We start from the raw sequence: 21,178 nt of genomic DNA on the forward strand, positions 1-21,178 counted from the left end.
CACACAAGTAGGAAAGGTACTAGGAGTTTATCAATCAGTGCAGCCCTCTGGAGGAAGATAAAGATTGCACACAGTTATTTACTGTGTCATCCTTATCCTGAGAGCCACAGCTCCAAGAGGGGTTTGAAGGGGCACAGGATCACTACATACTGAATTCAGGACATAGACGCAAATTCCACCTGACACACTATTATAGTTGCTACCGTTCCTGTAATATCCCTTATAGTTGCAGAGGGCAGGGGTCCCCATTGACAGGAACCAGGTTTCCTGGAGGGCAATGCAGAAAGCAGGTGTAAACCTTAACAGTACCCATAGCTCAGCCACATGGTGGAAAAAACCACCACAATTCTGCTAGAGGATTAGGTGATAATGAGACTGGGAAGGCGTGAAACACTCAACGAGGCAGTCTATGCCTCAGGGTCACCTGCTGCCTGTGCAATCAACATGCATTTGGAAGGTAGGAGACGGATACTGGCAGAAGTAAAGCTGTGAGTACCGGACGTGAGTCGTGCTTCGGTAGCTCAGTTGGTAGAGCACTTGCCCGCGAAAGGCAAAGGTCCCGAGTTCGAGTCTCGGTCGGGCACACAGTTTTAATCTGCCAGGAAGTTTCAACATGCATTGTGTCTGAGGGCCCCGCGAGATCTAGGTCCTAAGACACAGAGCTTGTAGGTAGTGGTAGTGGTGCGAGTCTTGGGGGTCGTTTTCTTTTTAGGTTTTTCTCACTGCTCCTTAGGTTTGTCCGGCTGGGAGGGCTTCACTGATTCAGTCTCAGGGGCTGAGGAGGACCCTACAATCTGTGGTTGCTTCAGCCACAGGCAGGTGCCACTGGTAGGACCTGGGAAGGGAGTAACCCAAGGGATCCCTTCCTGGCAAGAGGAGCTGAAGAACTTACGCTTCTGCAGCTGAGAAGTGGGGACTGAAGTCCCCAATGATTGATGGCGGGGGGAGGGGGGGGGGGGGGGGTTTGCTCCTGAAGTAGGTTGTGCAGGAGCAACAGGGAGGGCTTTGCCCCCACCATCAAGAGGGCAGGTGGAGTCTGACGGCTCCGAGAGCCAAATGTACACAGCGGAAAAAAATATGGTAAAACCGTTGCAGTACCAGCGGCACAGGTTGCCGTCATATGCACTGGATGTAGCCTCTCATATTTTCTCTTATTCTCTGTGTAGGTCAATTGGTCCAGGGTCTTGCATTCTATTTTTTTCATTATTTCTGGAGAATCTTGCAGTCCGGCAAGCAAGGAAAATGATGCTCTCCGCAGTTGACACAGGTGAGAGGTGGTGCACATGCAGTACTGGGATGTGGAGGACATCCACAACCCCGACAGGTGACACTGGAAGTACAGCGGGAAGACATATGGCCGAACTTCCACCACTTAAAGCACCACATTGGGAGCGGGATATATGGCTTTACGTCACAGCAGTAGACCATCACCTTGACCTCAGGCAATGTGTCATCTTCGAAGGCCAAGATGAAGGCACCGGTGGCAACCTGATTATCCCTCGGACCCTGGTGGACGCACTGGATGAAAGACACTTCACCGCTCTAAATTGGCGCAGCGCATTGTCAGACTGCAAAAGAAAGTCCCTGTGAAATATGATACCCTGGATCATATTTAAGCTCTTATGGGGCGTGATGGAATCAGAAACATCCCCCAGCCTGTCACAGATGAGTAGTGCCCGTGACTGGGCAGAGGATACTGTTCTGATCAAGACCGACCCTGACTGATTTGGGGTCATATTTCTTGGCATTGAAGTTAGACGTTGACCTCTTAGAGACTGCTGGTGTTTGACCACCGGTAAGAGATGACATACTGCGCATCATGGCGTGTCATGGCCCTGATGCCACCCACTCCGACCAGAGTCCCTGCCCATGGGTGCCACCCAGCTGCAGCAAAGACTACCTGGCAGGATGGCCATTGTCGGAAGCCCCAATGCCCCAGGGTGACGGGCATCTACTCCTTGGCATATGTGGGGAGTTAATGGCGCAGGCATCAGCAAAGTGATTCCTGTGTGGTCAGGGGGCACGATCACAGGGAACATGTCAGCCCCACCACAACGGACTGGCAACTGTGCTGGACATCAGGCGCAAACGAGCTAATAAATCCATCATCATCAACAGCGCAGAAAGCGATATTGCTCAGGGAATGGAGGAAATTGCACCCCGGAGGGTGAACTCGCCCAACTACTGGAGAATGACGAAGTGCAGATCCATGGCAACGAAGGATACGAGAGGTCTCAGTGCATGATGGACGCTATGCACCATGTAAGGCGCCCTCGCTCTTTGGGAAAATTTTGAAAAATGGAGGTCAACGTCTACAGGTGACCATCACATGAAGGCCGAAACGTGTGGACTCCTTTTAGTCGCCTCTTATTACAGGCAGGAATACCTCGAGCCTATTCTAATCCCTGGATCTGCAGGGGAAGGGAGAGGGGGTAGGGTGTGTGTGGGGGGGGGGGGGGGGGGGGGGAAGAGACCACATGGACATATGAAGTAGCATTCAATGATCCGTTACTACATCAAAGAGAAAGCCGTAGGGGGACAGCCAGATTTCTGGAACATGATACACTTCATGTGCAACGTATTTGCCCTGGTATCATCCACTCCCAATTAGGGGCTCTCCCCATGGGCGCGAGCCACCCAGCTACAACAAGGGTTGTCTAACATGGTGGGTATTGCTGGGAGTTCCGATGCTCTGGAATGACAAGCAACCACTCCTACACATACATGGGGAGGCAACAACTCTGTTATCACAATTGTGATTACCGAGTTGACAGGGGGCTAAGCCAGATGGGTACTTAACAGCTCCACCACACAGACTGGCTACACATACAGGTGATCTAGCACGGCACAGGAGGACTACAGCAGCGAAGGAAAGGGAGGGGAAGAGAAGAATCCATGCTGTCGATACTAAAGAGGCAGTTCTTGCCCAAATGGCTCACACTATGAATAAAAAATTTAAGAGTGGCATTCGAAGGATGAAAGAGAGAATGTAAAGAGAATAAAACTGCAAGGAATAAAAGAAACCAGGTGGTAGATAGGTTGACAAGTAAGAACACCAAGAGAGGCGAAGGAGGGGGCAGAGGGCAATAAGCAAGGGCAGGGAGGGAGAGGAAAGAGAAGGAAATGCAGCCCAAAAAGGAAAACTGGGCTGCAACAGGTTGGGGCCCTGCGTGCATCACACGCAAACTTACAAAAGAATTGTGAGCCCCGTGGTGGAACGGCATGTGGGGCTCCATTGAATACAACGTTAAGGTCCCATAGCATGCCACGATGTACAAAGTCCAGACCATGCACAGTCTAGTGAGCTGTAGATAGCAATGTATTCAATTCCCACATGGGAAAGGGTTGGTTATTGGACATCTGAGCGATGTCACAGTCTATACCGTCTTCATGTGTGTGACTCTCAGGAGTTCTTTGTCCCATAACGCAGCTAATGCACAAGGCAGCCTTTTTCCAAAGATCTCCCTTACTTATTCCCTTACTACACTAGTGGAATCTGACCAGTTAATGGACTTCAGAAGCTCATGCCATCACCATTTTTCACTCTCCTTCACCATCGTTGGGATTTCGCTGTCGCTAGCCAAAAGGCTCCGAGGTTTCCTGCCAATGGATTGCCCTTGAAAATTTTGCAGCACTGCCTACCTGTTCCTTATTGCACAACATTGATCATTCCATCATGGAAGAGGTTACCTACTGTGATGGCCTGAGAATTTTGGTACAGATTCATCACATCAGCAACAGAGCGGATCATGATGGTAATGTGATCTATCCAAATTGCTAACACTATCTTGCTGCTGAAGTGCAGTCAGCTAGCTAAAAAATGTCCAGTTTGCCTTGCATAGCATCCACTTGTGAGGTGCTCCCATCTAATACTCTTCTTTGCACTATGCAGACAGAAAGAAGGAAGTGATCGGGAGTGAAGGTCATCAACCCACTGGACCAAATCCATAAGAGCAGAACAACACACCATCAGATCGAAGTCAGAGAATGGCCATGTCGCTGTGAAAAAATTGTCATTGTCCACGTTTCCGGAGACAGGTCTTAATATATTCTGTTTCACTCAACCCCTGTACATGCTGAGTTACTGTACCACAGAGCACTATGGGCATTGTAATCTCTTAATATATTCTGTTTCACTCAACCCCTGTACATGCTGAGTTACTGTACCACAGAGCACTATGGGCATTGTAATCTCTTAATATATTCTGTTTCACTCAACCCCTGTACATGCTGAGTTACTGTACCACAGAGCACTATGGGCATTGTAATCTCTTGAAAGGGGGAACAGCGGGGAACGAAGGTTGTTGAGTGCAAATAGTGCTTTGCTATCCAGTAAGTCTCGTGGTGGGAGGTAAATGGAGTATTACAGCCTGAAATTACAAAGTGTACAGTGAAGGCAACTGCTTGTAGAGTGGTAGTTGGTGTGACATGTGAGGGGTATAGAGCATTAGTGATGAACGCTGCAACTCCTCCCTTAATCCTTTTGTCTTTTAGGTCAACTTTTCTATGTAGGTGACAGTCCTGCAAGACAATGCTTCTTGAAGGCATACAGACGCAGGCCTAGAGTGTGCCAGGAGCTTCAATTCATCCATGTGATTTCTGAAGTCATTTAAATTGCACTGTAGTATGTCCATTATCTGTTGGTGACATTTGTCTTTCCTTTCTCTTGTACCCTGGCAGCAAGATCAAGGTTAGAAGTGGGGTGGTGGAACTTGGTGGGTCCTTTAAAGTGACCACTTTCATTTCCAAATTTTCAGCACCCGAGGTGGCTGTGGATTTCATCACTGTCGCTGTAGTTTCCATTCTACTGGAGTTTGGCTTGCTCTTTGCAGTGCCTTTCCCGTTCTGAGTAAAAACACAATAAGGACTGTGACTTAGTGAACCAAATAGTGCAGGTGGGTGACTGTCTTTTTAGAGTAATGACAACATGCTGCCAGTCTTGCAAGTCTGTGAAGCTGATCCACTGGCAGGTGCAAGCTTACTGGAGCCTGTGATCTGGCATGTGCAGCAACATGAAGGGATGTCGGTAATAGCTGGTGTCGGTAATAGCTGGTGTCTGTCCATGTTGAGATGCTCACATTAAGAGTGGGCTGTTTCATCACTGAAGCAAATGAGTTAACAAATGACGGAGGCTGTATGGCTTAAATAATTGCTTTGCTTTAGCGTAATTAACATGCAACCAATCTGCTCCAAACTGGATGTGTAATGGAGCAGTTAACATATACCGGTAGACATACATTCTGCACTTGGCTCGAGCTGCTCAGCCACAGTTCCGACAAGTAACATGATCGTTACATGCGATTATAGTGTGACCATACCTTTTGCGCTTTAAACACAACAGGTTTGCAAATTACTGGCAAACATTTAAGTGTAAGAAACCAGCATTAATGTGATTCAGAAGGACTTGAAAGTTTAAAATTGTTTGTTTTGTTTTAGGTCGCAAAAACAACTAGGGTCATACGCACCCATGTTGCAACTGTACAACATGAAGACAATGAGAGGAATTAAAAATGACACATTAATCCCAATTGATGGAAGAGAAGACAACTAAAAACAGGGACGTTGAGAAATGTCTATAGAATATACCACAGAGAAACAGAAGTCCTGAACTAAAAATTAAATGTCCTTCGATATATTGCTACAACAGATAAAAAGTAAAATCTGGTCGACAATCCGTGTATTGTTCACTACAATGGCCAATAGCTCAGACAGCAAACCAGACAACTTAAGTGGTTAAAAAAAAGGGATTTTGTCAGTAAATGGTGGACCGTCAAAGGTTGAATGGAATTAGTACAAAATGATGGAGATACACTACTTAAGAATTCTTAATTTCTTTGCGTGTGTTTGGTACTTGGATTGTTTAATTCATAAATTTCGGGCGTATTACAGTGTGTTAGAGTTGTAGCATCGCGTTTTAGTACCTGAATAGTTCAAAATCGAGTAGTCTCCTTCCACCGCCGAGAAGTGTGTCAGCAGTGCGCAAGTAGCAGCATTACTGCATTTACTAGGCAATCTTGTATTTTAATAACCATTTAAATTTTGTGTTGATTTGTTTGCGCTCTCTGTAGATTAGTTCAGATGTTCTTTGCACAACAGTTTTTAGCATGGATAGGGACAGCAACTGCTGTCTTCGGATGAGGCTGAGTTGGCATCCCTTCGCTCCCAGCTTCAAGCAGTGTTGGCTTCGGTCACACATCTTGAGGCTGTTGCCAATGGGCATCACTGTGGGGTCCGTATGGGGGTTTGTCGGGGACGGCCAGCTCGTCCCACGTATCCCCGATCAGACTATGACTGTGGTTGTCCGGGATACTGCCCGCATTGAGGCTGATCCTTCACCTGTGGTAGAGTGGGAGGTCGTCTCAAGGTGTGGCAAGGGGCAAAAGACATTCCGGAGGGCTGAACGGAAGGCCTCTCCAGTTTGTCTGACAAACCAGTTTCAGGCTCTGTCTCAGGCTGATACTGATCTTTGGCCTGACATGGCTGCTTGTCCTGTTCCAGAAGTTGCCCCTCAGTCTGCAAGATCCGGGCAGTCGTAGAGGGTGGGCTTGCTGGTAGTTGGGAACTCCAACGTCAGGCGTGTAAGAGAGGGGAAGAAAACCAATGTGCACTTCGTGTGCATACCGGGGGGAGTCATTCCAGATGTGGAAAGGGTCCTTCCGGATGCCATGAAGGGTACGGGGTGAACCCATCTGCAGGTGATTGCTCATGTCGGCACCAATGATGTGAGTCGCTATGGATCGGAGAAAATCCTCTCCGGCTTCCGGCGGCTATCTGATTTGGTGAAGACTGCCAGTCTCGCTAGCGGGGTGAAAGCAGAGCTCACCATCTGCAGCATCGTCGACAGGACTGACTGCAGACCTTTGGTACAGAGCCAAGTGGAGGGTCTGAATCAGAGGCTGAGACAGTTCTGCGACTTTGTGGGCTGCAAATTCCTCGACTTGCGCCATAGGGTGGTGGAGTTTCGGGTTCCGCTGGATAGGTCAGGAGTCCACTACACACAACAAGTGGCTACACGGGTGGCAGGGGTTGTGTGGTGTGGGCTGGGCGGTTTTTTAGGTTAGATGGCCTCGGGCAAGTACAGAAAGGGAAACAGCCTCAATGGGTGCGGGGCAAAGTCAGGACATGCGGGGACCAAGCAGCAATCGGTATTGTAATTGTAAACTGTCGAAGCTGCGCTGGTAAAGTACCGGAACTTCAAGCGCTGATAGAAAACACCAAAGCTGAAATCATTATAGGTACAGAAAGCTGGCTGAAGCCAGAGATAAATTCTGCCGAAATTTTTACAAAGGTACAGACGGTGTTTAGAAAGGATAGACTGCATGCAACCAGTGGTGGAGTGTTCGTCGCTGTTGGTAGTAGTTAATCCTGTAGTGAAGTAGAAGTGGATAGTTCCTGTGAATTATTATGGGTGGAGATGCACTCAACAACAGAGCTAGGTTAATAATTGGCTCCTTTTACCGACCTCCCGACTCGGCAGCATTAGTGGCAGAACAACTGAGAGAAAATCTGGAATACATTTCACATGAATTTTCTCAGCATGTTATAGACGTAGGTGGAGATTTCAATTTACCAGATACAGACTTGGACACTCAGGTGTTTAGGATGGGAGGTAGGGACAGAGCATCGAGTGACATTATACTGAGTGCACTATCCGAAAATTACCTCGAGCAATTAAACAGAGAACCGACTCGTGGAGATAACATCTTGGACCTACTGATAACAAACAGACCCGAGCTTTTCGACTCTGTAAGCGCAGAACAGCATCCCTGAATATGGAAGTAAATAGGAATATAAAAAGAGGGAGGAAGGTTTATCTGTTTAGCAAGAGTAATAGAAGACAGATTTCAGACTACCTAACAGATCGAAACAGAACATTTCTGTTCCGACACTGACAATGTTGAGAGTTTATATGCCCGCATCTCGTGGGCGTGCGGTAGCGTTCTCACTTCCCACGCCCGGGTTCGATTTCCGGCGGGGTCAGGGATTTTCTCTGCCTCGTGTTGGCTGGGTGTTGTGTGATGTCCTTAGGTTAATCAGGTTTAAGTAGTTCTAAGTTCTAGGGGACTGATGACCATAGATGTTAAGTCCCATAGTGCTCAGAGACATTTGAACCATTTTTTTTTTTTTTTTTTTTTTGAGAGTTTATGGAAAAAGTTCGAGACAATCGTAAAATGCGTTTTAGACAGGTACGTCTCGAGTAAAACTGTGGGGGACGGGAAAAACCCACCGTGGTTCAACAACAAAGTTAGGAAACTACTGCGAAACCAGAGAGAGCTTCACTACAAGTTTAAACGCAGCCAAAACCTCTCAGACAAACAGAAGCTAAACGATGTCAAAGTTAGCATAACGAGGGCTACGCGTGAAGCGTTCAGTGAATTCAAAAGTAAAATTCTATGTACCGACTTGACAGAAAATCCTAGGAAGTGCTGGTCTTACATTAAATTAGCAAGTGGCTCAAAACAGCATATCCAGACACTCCGGAATGATGAAGGCATTGAAACAGAGGATGACATGCATAAAGCTGAAATACTAAACACCTTTTCCCAAAGCTGTTTCACAGAGGAAGACCGCACTGCAGTTCCTTCTCTAAATCCTCGCACAAACGATAAAAAGGGCTGACATCGAAATAAGTGTCAAAGGAATAGAAAAGCAACTGGAATCACTCAATAGAGGAAAGTCTACTGGACCTGACGGGATACCAAATCGATTCTACACAGAGTACGCGAAAGAACTTGCCCCCCTTCTAACAGCCGCATGTCTCTAGAGCAACGGAAGGTTCCAAATATTTGGAAAAGTGCACAGGTAGTCCCAAAGGGTCGTCGAGCAGATGCGCAAAACTATAGATCTATACCTCTGACGTCAATCTGTTGTAGAATTTTAGAACATGTTTTTTGCTCGAGTACCATGTCGTTTTTGGAAACCCAGAATCTACTCTGTAAAAATCAACATGGATTCCGGAAACAGCGATCGTGTGAAACTAAACTTGCTTTATTTGTTCATGAGACCAGAAAATATTAGATACAGGCTCCCAGGTAGATGCTATTTTCCTTGATTTCCGGAAGGTGTTCGATACAGTTCCGCACTGTCGCCTCATAAAGTAAGAGCCTACGGAATATCAGACCAGCTGTGTGGGTCGATTGAAGACTTTTTAGCAAACAGAACACAGCATGTTGTTATCAATGGAAAGACATCTACAGACGTTAAAGTAACCTCTGGCGTGCCACAGGGGAGTGTTATGGGACCATTGCTTTTTACAATATATATAAATGACCTAGTAGATAGTGTCGGAAGTTCCATGCGGCTTTTCGCGGATGATGCTGTAGTATACAGAGAAGTTGCAGCATTAGAATATTGTAGCGAAATGCAGGAAGATTGCAGCGGATAGGCACTTGATGCAGGGAGTGGTAACTGACCCTTAACATAGACAAATGAAATGTATTGCAAATACATAGAAAGAAGGATCCTTTATTGCATGATTATATTATAGCGGAACAAACACTGGTAGCAGTTACTTCTGTAAAATATCTGGGAGTATGCGTGCGGAACGATTTGAAGTGGAATGATCATATAAAATTAATTATTGGTAAGGCGGGTACCAGGTTGAGATTTATTGGGAGATTCCTTAGAAAATGTAGTCCATCAGCAAAGGAGGTGGCTTACAAAACACTCGTTCGACCTATACCTGAGTATTGCTCATCAGTGTGGGATCCGTACCAGATCGGGTTGACGGAAGAGATAGAGAAGATCCAAAGAAGAGCGGCGCGTTTCGTCACAGGGTCATTTGGTAACCGTGATAGCGTTACGGAGATGTTTAACAAACTCAAGTGGCAGACTCTGCAAAAGAGGCGGTCTGCATCGCGGTGTAGCTCGCTCGCCAGGTTTCGAGAGGTTGAGTTTCTGGATGAGGTATAGAATATATTGCTTCCCCCTACTTATAACTCCCGAGGAGATCAAGAATGTAAAATTAGAGACATTAGAGAGCGCACGGAGGCTTTCAGACAGTCATTCTTCCCACTAACCATACGCGACTGGAACAGGAAAGGGAGGTAATGACAGTGGCACGTAAAGTGCCCTCCGCCACACGCCGTTGGGTGGCTTGGCAAGTATAACTGTAGATGTAGAAGAAATGGCAATGACTAAAATGGCAGTTCCCAATAGACAATCTAGCTACAATGATTTCCTCATGGTGTAGGGGCGAGGGGTGCTCGTCCAAGCCACTGGCAGAGCCGTAATAACTCCCATGAAGGGAGGACCAGTGGCAATACCAAAGTGACGCCATCTGCTGACAGACGGCAACACAGAGATCACTCGAGGGAATGTAAGAACTAGCGGGATGGGTACAAGGGCTGCAGCCTTGACGGCAGCATCAGCGGCCTCATTTCCTGTCAGATTGACATGACCAGGAACCCACATGATCATCACAGTGGCTCCATTAAGAGTGAGCAAGTGACAGCTTTCCTGGACCCACTGCACTAAGGGATGGATAGTGTACAGCACATAGAGGCTTTGAAGGGCACTGTGAGAGTCAGAGCCTGTGTAGCCGGACGTACTGAGTTGCCTGGTACAGGGCAAAGATCTCTGTTGTAAATACTGAGCAGTGTTCCGAATGCCGATACTGAAAAATATTAGTGCCAATGACGAAAGCATATCTGACATCACGGTCAGTCAGAGAGCCATCAGTGTACACACATGGCGATAGAGTGAGGCTGGAGTAGTGTCCTTATGAAGCAAATGAAAGCCAAGGTGAACGAGGGGTGTGGCACAAAGCCAAGATGGTGAAGGATTCACACCTATCGGAAAAGTAGCAGATAGCCAAAAGTGCTCTTCAGGAGATAACACAGGACGAGTCCCATACTTGCGTTCAAAGGAGTCATTGAAGGAGGTGGCACGGGATGGGTGGCATACAGACACTCAACTGAGCTAGTGTAGAAGACGCCAGTGGCCAAACGGATGCTACGATGGTGGATAATATTGAGACGGCGTAAGAGGGACTGACGTGTAGATGCATAAATAAAACACACATAATCTAGTTTTGAATGGACAAAGGACTGGTACAACAAGAAAAGGTTGGTACAATCTACTCCCCCTGAGAGCACATAGGACATTGAGGAGCCACATCCAGCGAGCTGCTACGTAAGATATGTGATAGGACCTAGAAAGTGAAGAAAAAAAAATGAAGAGAGGGGAAGAGAGAAAAAAAATGAAAGGGTGTCACTCGATGGATGCCAAGTGCCAACCTTCAAAAACTCACTATTACAGGGCACAGAGGCTGGGGGCTCCTCTTCCATCAGATCTACTGAGGCATCAGCATTCTCTTTCTGTAGATATGTGGAGTCCAAGGCAGAAAAACAGTCGATGGTGTACACCGGTGACAAGAAGGTTATGTTCAAGTATAATGACTTTTCTGGAGACTAGAAATCTACTCTGTAGGAATCAGCATGTGTTTCGAGAGACGATGTGTGAAACCCAGCTCGAGCTATTCGTCCACGAGACTCAGAGGGCCATATACATGGGTTCCCAGGTAGATGCCATGTTTCTTGACGTCCGCAAGGTGTTTGATACAGTTCCCCACAGTCGTTTAATGAATAAAGTAAGAACATATGGACTATCAGACCAATTGTGTGACTGGATCGAAGAGTTCCTAGATAACAGAGTGCAGCAGGTCATTCTCAATGGTGAGATGTCTTCTGACGTAAGAGTGATTTGAGGTGTGCCACAGGGGAGTGTTGTAGGACCGTTGCTATTTGTGTGTGTGTGTATGTCTGTGTATGTGCAGATGGATATATGTGTGTGTGTGTGTGTGTGTGTACACCTGTCCTTTTTTTCCCCTAAGGGAAGTCTTTCCGCTCCCGGGATTGGAATGACTCCTTACCCTCTCCCTTAAAACCCACATCCTTTCGTCTTTCCCTCTCCTTCCTGAGGGGGCGGCCATCGGTTGCGAGGGCTAGTGGTTCTGTGTGTGTGTTTGTGTGTTTTGTTCGTGTGCCTGTCTGCCGGCACTTTCCCGCTTGGTAGGTCTTGGAATCTTTATTTTTAATATATATATAAAATAGAAAGAAACTTCCACATGGGAAAAATATATCAAAAACAAAGATTCCAAGACTTACCAAGCGGGAAAGCGCCGGCAGACAGGCACATGAACAAAACACACAAACACACACACAGAATTACTGTCAGGCGAGGCTTTCCGCCTCGACTGACATCTCTGCCCTTACTCTTTGCCTTTAAATATGTCTGCTTGTGTCTGTGTATGTGCGGATGGATATATGTGTGTGTGTGTGTGTGTGTGTGTGTGTGTGTGTGTGTGTGTGTGTGTGTGTGTGTGTGCGCGCGTACACCTGTCCTTTTTTTCCCCTAAGGGAAGTCTTTCCGCTCCTGGGATTGGAATGACTCCTTACCCTCTCCCTTAAAACCCACATCCTTTCGTCTTTCCCTCTCCTTCCTGAAGAAGCAACCATCGGTTGCGAAAGCTAGTAATTCTGTGTGTGTGTTTGTGTGTGTTTTGTTCATGTGTCTGTCTGCCGGTGCTTTCCCGCTTGGTAAGATATATATATATATAGCATCCCTCCGCCACACACCGTCAGGTGGCTTGCGGAGTATGGATGGAGATGTAGAAGTTAGCTGTGGCTTTTTGTGGACGATGCTATAGGATATCGAGAGGTTGTAACAATGGAAAATTGTACTGAAATGCAGGAGGATCTGCAACACATTGACGCATGGTGCAGGGAATGGCAATTAAATCTCAATGTAGACAAGTGCAATGTGCTGCGAATACACGGAAAGAAAGATCCTTTATCATTTAGCTACAATACAGCAGGTCAGCAATTGGAAGCAGTTAATTCTATAAATTATCCCGGAGCAGGCATTAGGAGTAATTTAAAATGGAATGACCATATAAAATTAGTCGTTGGTAAAGCAGATGCCAGACTGAGATTCATTGGAAGAATCCTCAGGAAATGCAGTCTGAAAACAAAGGAAGTAGGTTACAGTACACTTGTTCGCCCACTGCTTGAATACTGCTCACCTGTGTGGGATCCGTGCCAGATCCAACGGAGAGCAGCGTGCTTCATTACAAGATCATTTAGTAATCGCGAAAGCATTATGGAGATGATAGATAAAATCCAGTGGAATATCTGCAAAAGAGATGCTCAGTAGCTCGGTACAGGCTTTTGTTGAAATTTCGAGAACATACCTTCGCCGAGGAGTCAAGCAGTATATCACTCCCTCCTACGTATATCTCGCGAAGAGTCCACGAGGATAAAATCATAGAGATCAGAGCCCACACAGAGGCATACCGACAATCTTTCTTTCCACGAACAATATGAGACTGGAACCAATAGAGGTATTCAAGGTACCCTCCGCCACACACCGTCAGGTGGCTTGTGGAGTATGGATGTAGATGTAGAAGGTTGGCCAGGTGAGGGTATCACATGGTGACACAGTCAAAGAAGTTCTCCAAGCCGGCAAAGAAGGAAACGGTTCGCCTTTGTTTGACTTCTTGGAGCCTTTCCAGTTGGCAGAGAAAGACTCGGATGTTTGTTGGCTGGAGGGACATGGGAGGCCTTCACAGGAGTATTCCTTCTGTGCTTTTTGCCCTGCCGGTCATGTAGCTGGTGACTTCGCTCTGTGAGGCAAAGGTTTGGTGGCTTTTTGCCCAGCTGGAGGAGGAGACAGAGATGCTACCATGACACTGGATAATTTCACAACCGCAGAGCTGAATTTGAGGTTGAATGTCTGCGAGTCCATGTCCTTTGTGGAGCAAGATGTAGCAAGAACAGTACGTTAAGTGCCGGATGTTGGAACACAGGGAATGCAATTAGCCAATAGCTTGTAAGCGACTGGGTAAGGCACTTTTTCCTATACCCACATCTCCTGGACAGCCCACTCATTGAGACACATGGGGCAATCTCAAGGAGGAGGCAGCATGGTCGTGACAGCCGTTGATACAGTGGCGAGAAGGAGGTGGACAATCGTCCTCGTGGGCATCCCTAACACAGGTTACGCATTTGGCTGGGTCTCGACAGGACTCTAGAGTGTGGTTGTAACGATGACACTGGTAGCAGCACATTGGGTGCAAAATATACGCTCTGACTGTGATAACTGCATAATCTGCTTTAATATTTGATGAAAGAATCAATCTATCAAAAGTGAGATATCTGCTTGTGTCTGTATACGTGCGGATGGATGTGTGTGTGTGTGTGTGTGTGTGTGTGTGTGTGTGTGTGTGTGTGTGTGTGTGTGTGTGTGTGTGTGTATACACACCTGTCTCTTCCCCCCCCCCCCTAAGGGGGGGTCCTTTTTTTCCCCTAAGGGAAGTCTTTCCACTCCCAGGATTGGAATGACTCCTTACCCTCTCCTTTAAAACATACATCCTTTCGCCTTTCCCTTTCCTGATGAAGCAAACATGGGTTGCGAAAGCTTGAAATGTGTGTGTGTGTGTGTGTGTGTGTGTGTGTGTGTGTGTGTGTTTGTTATTGTCTCTAGCAACGTACCAACGCTTTCGTTTGGTAAGTTACAGAATCTTTGCTTTTAGATATATTTTTCACACATGCAATGTTTCCATATATATAGTGTGTGATGGAACTTTATTATTTGTAGATCACTTCCTAATTTTTTCGGTGTTTCCCAGAGGGGGGGGGGGGGGGGGGGGCAGGGAGGGGGAATTGTTCAAAATATTTTTTCAAACTTAAAAATAAAACTAAATAAAATTAATTTACAAAAATCTAATTGGATAATTCCAACATTTTTTCAGAAACTACATGTCCGAAAGGATGTTCAGGGAAAAAACTGTCAGCATACCATATTTTGTTTAAAAACTGCAGCCAATTTTCAGATTTTTAGTTTGCTTTGAAGTAACACATTGCATCCCACTTTCAGCAATTGCTACCAACAGAATGTATATAAAGCAATAAAAACTGGCAAAATTTCATGATATTAGATATAAAAGCAGTACACAAAATCTCTGTTCACAACTAGATAATGGATGTCAAGGTCTGGATGACTTGACATGGAATGACCCTAAGCTCTTCACAATGTCATCCATATTCCACAGGACAGCACTGTGGCACAGACAAAACACTAAGCATAAATGTGTCAATGTAAAGTACTTTCTGTCAAACATCCAAGCCTCTAACAAATACTTGAACCGTTACTAAAAAGTGCAGGTAAAGTATTGAGTATGAAACATTTCAAAGTGAGATCACTCCAGAGATCTCATCTCTACTGATAAAACGATATCTACATACATACAATGCAAGCCAGTATATAGTACGTGGCACAGGGCACCCTGTACTGCAACTATTCGTTTCCTTTCCTGTTCCACTCCCAGACAGAGCGAGAGAAAAATGACTATCTATATGCCTCCATATGAGCCCTAATTTCACGTAGCTCGTCTTATCCTCATGGTCCCAACGAGAAATGTATGTTGGAAGCAGTAGGATCATCTGTAGTCAGCTTCTAATGCTGGTACTCTAAAGATTTCTCAGTAGTGTTCTTCAAAATCAATGTCATTTTCCTCCAGGGATTCCCACTTGTGCTCCCAAAGCATATCCATAACACTTGAATGCTGATCGAATCTACTGGTAACAAATGTAGCAGATAGCCTCTGAATTGCTTTGATGTTTCTTTCAATCTGCCCCTGTGTCTATCCCAAACAGTCTAGAAATACTCAAAGAGTACGTCGCACTAGGATCCTATATGCAGGTGAATTACTTTCCTAAAATTCTCTCCATAAACCGAAGTTGACCATTCGCCTTCCCTACAACAATCCTCATATGCTCATTCCATTTCACATTGATTCACAATGTTATGCCTATATATTTAAATGATGTGACTGTGTCAATAAGGACACTACTAATGCTGTATCTTAACGTTACAGGTTTGTCTTTCCTACTTATCCACATTAACTTACACTTTTATACATCAAGAGCCAGCTGCCATTCATCACACCAACTAGAAATTTTATCTGGTGTCAAACTACAGTCACTTATCTTCAACACTTTCCTGTACACCACAGCATCATCAATGAAGAACTGCCAGATTTCTGCCCACCTGTCTGCCATATCATTTATGTATTCACTTGCCTGGGGCACTCCTGATGTTACCCCTGTCTCCAATGAATGCTCATCATCAAGAACAACATACTGGGCTCTGTTACTTAAGAAGTCTTCAAGCCAGTTACATATCTGGGACCCTATGTCTTCGATACAGGACTCTGTGCGATAGTCAAATGACAGTACTTTATACCATTCTCCCATGTGAACGATTTATTAAACATGGAATTTAAAACTTCAGCCTTCCTTTTGCAATCTTGTACTTCTATATAAGAAAATAAAAACATGCCAAACAATATACCAACTGGCCAGGATCTTAACGGCAGTCTTTACAAACTCACTGTTCCTTCTTTGACAGCTAATGACAAGCACTCGGAAAAACTGTTTAATTGTGGAAACAATGAATTTCAGCCACAATTATGATCGATAAAAAGAGGGAATTGTAGAGTCAATTAATTTAGGTTTGACAGAAAATTTAATGGAGTAGCATGGGCAAAACCATGCTAAATTAGGCAATGCTGAAAACGATTATTTGTGCCAACAGCAAATAGTTGAACTGAATATACAGCTACCATCAACATTGTTCAACAAGAGGAGTGGAAGTGAAGTTAGGGCTGTTTGAGTGTCTACTGCGGACTTTGAAGCGTTGGGCTCTCTAACTTCGGAAAATTTCTCTAGTAAATTTACAATACGATTCTTTTTCATCGCGTCTGAATATTTAGCACAACGTTGTCAGTCAATCAATGCGGAAGGGTACGCCTACGGGAACAATTGCAAATACAAGGAATTGCTTACTAGTAGCCACCAATACAGCCATAATTAAGTAAATTACTCCAACCCACACTAACTTAATCATTACTGTGGGCAGCTTTAGGACTAAGTTTGAAAGGCAAATAAATACATTTACAAAATTACAGCGTGACATGACAGGTACGAATTGCAGTATTAGATACTGCTACATGTTGTTGTTTTTGTTGTGGTCTTCAGTCCTGAGACTGGTTTGATGCAGCTCTCCACTGCTACATATCTTATCCAATAAATTCTTTGTATGCCGATTTATTTTGTCCGTTTACCACGCTGATACTGTATATCTTGAGGCTTAATTGCAAACAGAGCTTAAATATAAACTCACCAAATTATTCCTCCTCCAATCTTCAAAAGTCTTCTTCAGCCTACCAAAACACGTTAAGTTGGCACGTAATGCTGCCTTTGTACTGTCATAGTTGCTTCAGGAAAAATACTAAACTATGCAGGACATTGGAAACTAAGTGTAATCAAAAGCAGTTTCACGACTGCTCTTTAATAAATTATACTTGTCTGTCTACTTCCGCTCTGCTACGGTTTAAGAACTGAAATTCCTCTTTTTCCAGACGCACATCCTTTCCAAGGCGCATCTGAATGACAGATACTTTGAAACAATGTCTTGTAAATACCCTTACACCTTCAACCGCCTATTTTGGCTGAAACAATATCATATAAATACTCTCACACCTTCCACCGCTTATTTTGGCTTGACTTTTGACTGCACTTTTAACAAGTATGTCATTATTCAATTAGACAAATCAAATCAGTTCCGATTCCAAAGACATTCGCAAGCAAGTTACAACCTGGCTGTATCAAGAACAGGTATCCTCTGACGAAACGACGTAAATAGTGACTCCTGCTCACGTCGCCCTGTATTTTCTCGTGCCGTGAGATAAGTTTTCAATCTTTTACGCCAGCTGCAGGGCGCATAAGTTTTATTTGTGGTGTTTTACATGCTTTAGAGAACATCGAACACAGATGCTGGTTTATGAAGTAAACAGCGCTTGAGAGTGAAAATACCAATTATGTGGTCTTCTTGTGACCCACAATACGAAGTCAGTTTGAGGTTTACAAGTACACAGTAGCGTCACTGAAAGAACTGAAATTAAACACATTCGTAAAAGAAAGCGCGAAAGCGCTCTAAAAGTATCTCCGAAAAGGCCGCCCTCAGGATCGGTGGTCGGTATTGTGTGACGTGGAGAGGGGGGGGGGGGAGGGGGGGAAGAGGAGGGTAGAGCGTCATGGTGCTCGGTTCCTATTTGAGCTAGGAAAATGGGGTCACAAGTTTTTGCTATAGTTCGGATCAGCGGCCATTGTCTAGCCATTCGAACATCTGTCTTAACTGTAGCTGTGTTACATATTGAGCAAAGTTTGAACGACGAGCCAGAGCTGGCGCCCAGGCCGACTGTGCAGTTCGATTAATTCCTTTTACATAAGATTTTAATTGGATTAAAACTAATACATAGGTAATGGTACACAGTGTTTTTATTTCTAAAAAAATGTTTGAGGGTACTCCGAGATTGGATATAATGCAGCGACAATTACTTATAACTGAAGCAAGGGATGCCACCCGTCTGCTATTAGCCATGACATCATCAACATGTGTAACTACAAAAAAAAAAAAAAAAAAAAAAATGGAATCAGTCTCTTAAGTTGACAGTCAAATGAAGCAGGCGATACCGAGAAACACCCAAACATACAAGAGAATGTGGTATCGAACAATTCAGTTTACATCACCTCAAATGAAGCATGCGATTCCCATCAATCCCTGAACAATAAAAGAAAATGGTATCGTACAATGGCTGCCAGTGATTCAGTTGTCGAGAACGGCTGCCGCAGCTTCGAAAAGCTTGAAACAGTCAATGACATCGCTTTTCCCACCAAAAACTGCACTGCTTTCGTTCGCATTGCAATTACCAACACGAAAAAACTAAATTAAAAATTTACATCTGTGAAATAAATCTTTGGCACTCTTCCAAATTCTCAACATAGTAAAAAAAATTACTTTGTCGATGAAAAAGTTTAAGGGTACGCATCCCCCAGCGTCCCCCCAGAAAAATAGCACTGATGGTACAATTTGCATGCATACTGTTCGGATTTTAAGTGGAAAACATACAAAAAACACGTTATTCTTGGAGTTTTTGAAGCATGGCACTTTTCTACTTTGATCTTGTACGAATCAGTTCAAACTTTTTTACGAAGGTAACGAATGGATAAAGTCAAAACGGATTTTTTAATCCAGTAATCTTTACTTGTTGTTGGTATATGATAGCTTAAAGTCGAGCTAAATGTAGCACATAAAATTCGTTCTTACGTGAGCTGAACTCTCAGATACAGTTTAAAGTGATCAAATAAATAAAAATGTATTCTTACGATAAAACTGAAAACTTGTTTTAAAAAATCTAGCTACTTTCGGCTTGTACGTGTAAAAACACGTTTCTTGGTTTTTTATGCACAGCACTTCTGTGTATCAAACTTGAGCAAAGCGTTTCAAATTTTGCAAGAGTGGGGATAAATACATGTAATTAATGGTCCCCTGTTGGTTTTTTGAAATCTTTATTCGTTTGTCAGAACATAAGCAACATGGTTCCTAATACAATAAAAACATGTATCCTCATTCAGCCATTGCCTGAGTCATCAAAAATCTACATCGGTTGCTAAGCTATGGAAATCTAAATTCAAAATTATGGCAGAGTAAAAATTGGGAACCAGAATGAAAAAACTTCTATCATAGCACAAAAATGCAGACGTGCCCTGGACAGAGTTAGACATGTAAAAAAAGGGCACTAGCTTTTCGACTTATCTGGCAGCTTCAAAGACATTCTCTTAATATATATCCGCTGTTTTAAAAGTTAAGCCTATTTCCCCAGCACAGTGAGCTCTCTTAGCCGCAAGTTGTACGCAAACTTGCATATTGCAGTTTATAGGTTGTTACTGGGACTGTTGAGGATACAAGATGACGTAGAAAAATTTTTTAGTTGATGTGACGAACGACAGCTAGCTCTAAATCTAGAAAAAAGTAAGGTAATAAAGATGAGTACAAAAAACAAACCCCACAATTTTTGGATATGGCATACACATACTGCTTGACACAGTCACATCATGTAAATACCTAGGAATAAAGTTGCAGAGCAATACAAAATGCAATGAGCATGTGAGGATTGAGGTTGGGTAGGCGAATGGTCGACTTCGGTTTATTGGGAGAATTCTAGGAAATGTGGTTCATCTGTAAAGGGGACCGCATATAGGACACTAGTGTGACCTGTTCTCGAGTACTGCTCAAGTGGGAATTTCTCTAAGCACGTCCGACGTTATCTTAACGACACAATTCCGAGATGTTTGATTGGAAGAGGAGGAGCAGAAGATGAACTTCATCGTCGGTGGTCTCCCAGGTCATGTTGTGACTAACCTCTGAGGTTAAATAAAAGATAGCGTTTTCATCCCTCTGTGCCTGCCACTATTGAAAGTGCGCAACATCGCATTGTTGAAGCTGTGAATTCGATAACGAGAGATCAGTAGCTTCGTTTGTGGTAGAAAATGAGCCATCGTTTTCGTACTTATCGCTCAACACATGCTGCTGACATTGAATGGATAAAATTTGAACTTTACTCTTCCCACGAAAGTTGGAATTCTGTTTCTCTCTTTTGTAGTTTGGGAGCAATAAATTTTGAAATCTGTTCCTTCTTTTTGAATAGCCCTGTACAGATAGTCGTTTTTCCCTCATTCTATTTGCGAGTAGAATAGAAAGAAAATGGTATCATCTGCCACGCGATGCACGGTGGATTGCTCAGTATTTGTGGACATGTAGATGTTGACATGCTAAAGGCCCTGATCCTGTGCCCAAAATCCAGATGATTCGCCAGCCATAGTGATATACGGGTTGATTATAATTAAAGATAAACTTTCAAAACACTGTATAAATAACACCACCGGTCATAATAACGTCAAATTGCAAAGGAATATTATCGGAGAAGGGAGAAAACGTATGGCAGAGGAAAAAACCAGTGTGAAAATTGATCAACATATGGCGCTGTATGTGTCAGAGTGCGTAAATGAAAATTCCTGTCATGTGCACTACCCATAGAACCTCACAAAAACAAGTGACAAAATGATAGGAGAAATGTTAAGACACCAGGGAATAACTTCCATGGTATTGGAGGGAGCTGTAGAGGGTGATGACTGTAGAGGAAGACAGAAAGTAGAATCATCATCATCTGCTTGGGCCTTTGTCACACATGTTAGTGTCAGAGTGTGGTCCGATGCTCTTCCTAGTACAAACACGCCGGGTACACGGCTTTTCCAGCTTTTGCTTCTGCGATGTT

The 21,178-nt window shown here is 44.3% G+C and overlaps 1 protein-coding gene across 3 annotated transcripts in view; it reads right to left on the reverse strand.

Moving 5' to 3' along the window:
* LOC126353937 (activated Cdc42 kinase Ack) overlaps positions 1-18,024 on the reverse strand; it is a 403,423-nt gene extending 385,399 nt beyond the window's left edge. For 2 of the 3 annotated variants that reach the window (XM_050003205.1, XM_050003204.1), the window contains exon 1: positions 17,185-17,639. The gene's annotated coding sequence lies outside the window, so the exon portion shown is untranslated. Of the gene's footprint in view, positions 1-17,184 lie in introns of all 3 variants that reach the window. The other variant, XM_050003203.1, reaches the window with a different exon arrangement.
* Between the last annotated feature and the right edge of the window lie 3,154 nt (positions 18,025-21,178).

The sequence above is a fragment of the Schistocerca gregaria genome, chromosome 3, assembly GCF_023897955.1.
Source record: "Schistocerca gregaria isolate iqSchGreg1 chromosome 3, iqSchGreg1.2, whole genome shotgun sequence".
Classification (NCBI taxonomy): domain Eukaryota; kingdom Metazoa; phylum Arthropoda; class Insecta; order Orthoptera; family Acrididae; genus Schistocerca; species Schistocerca gregaria.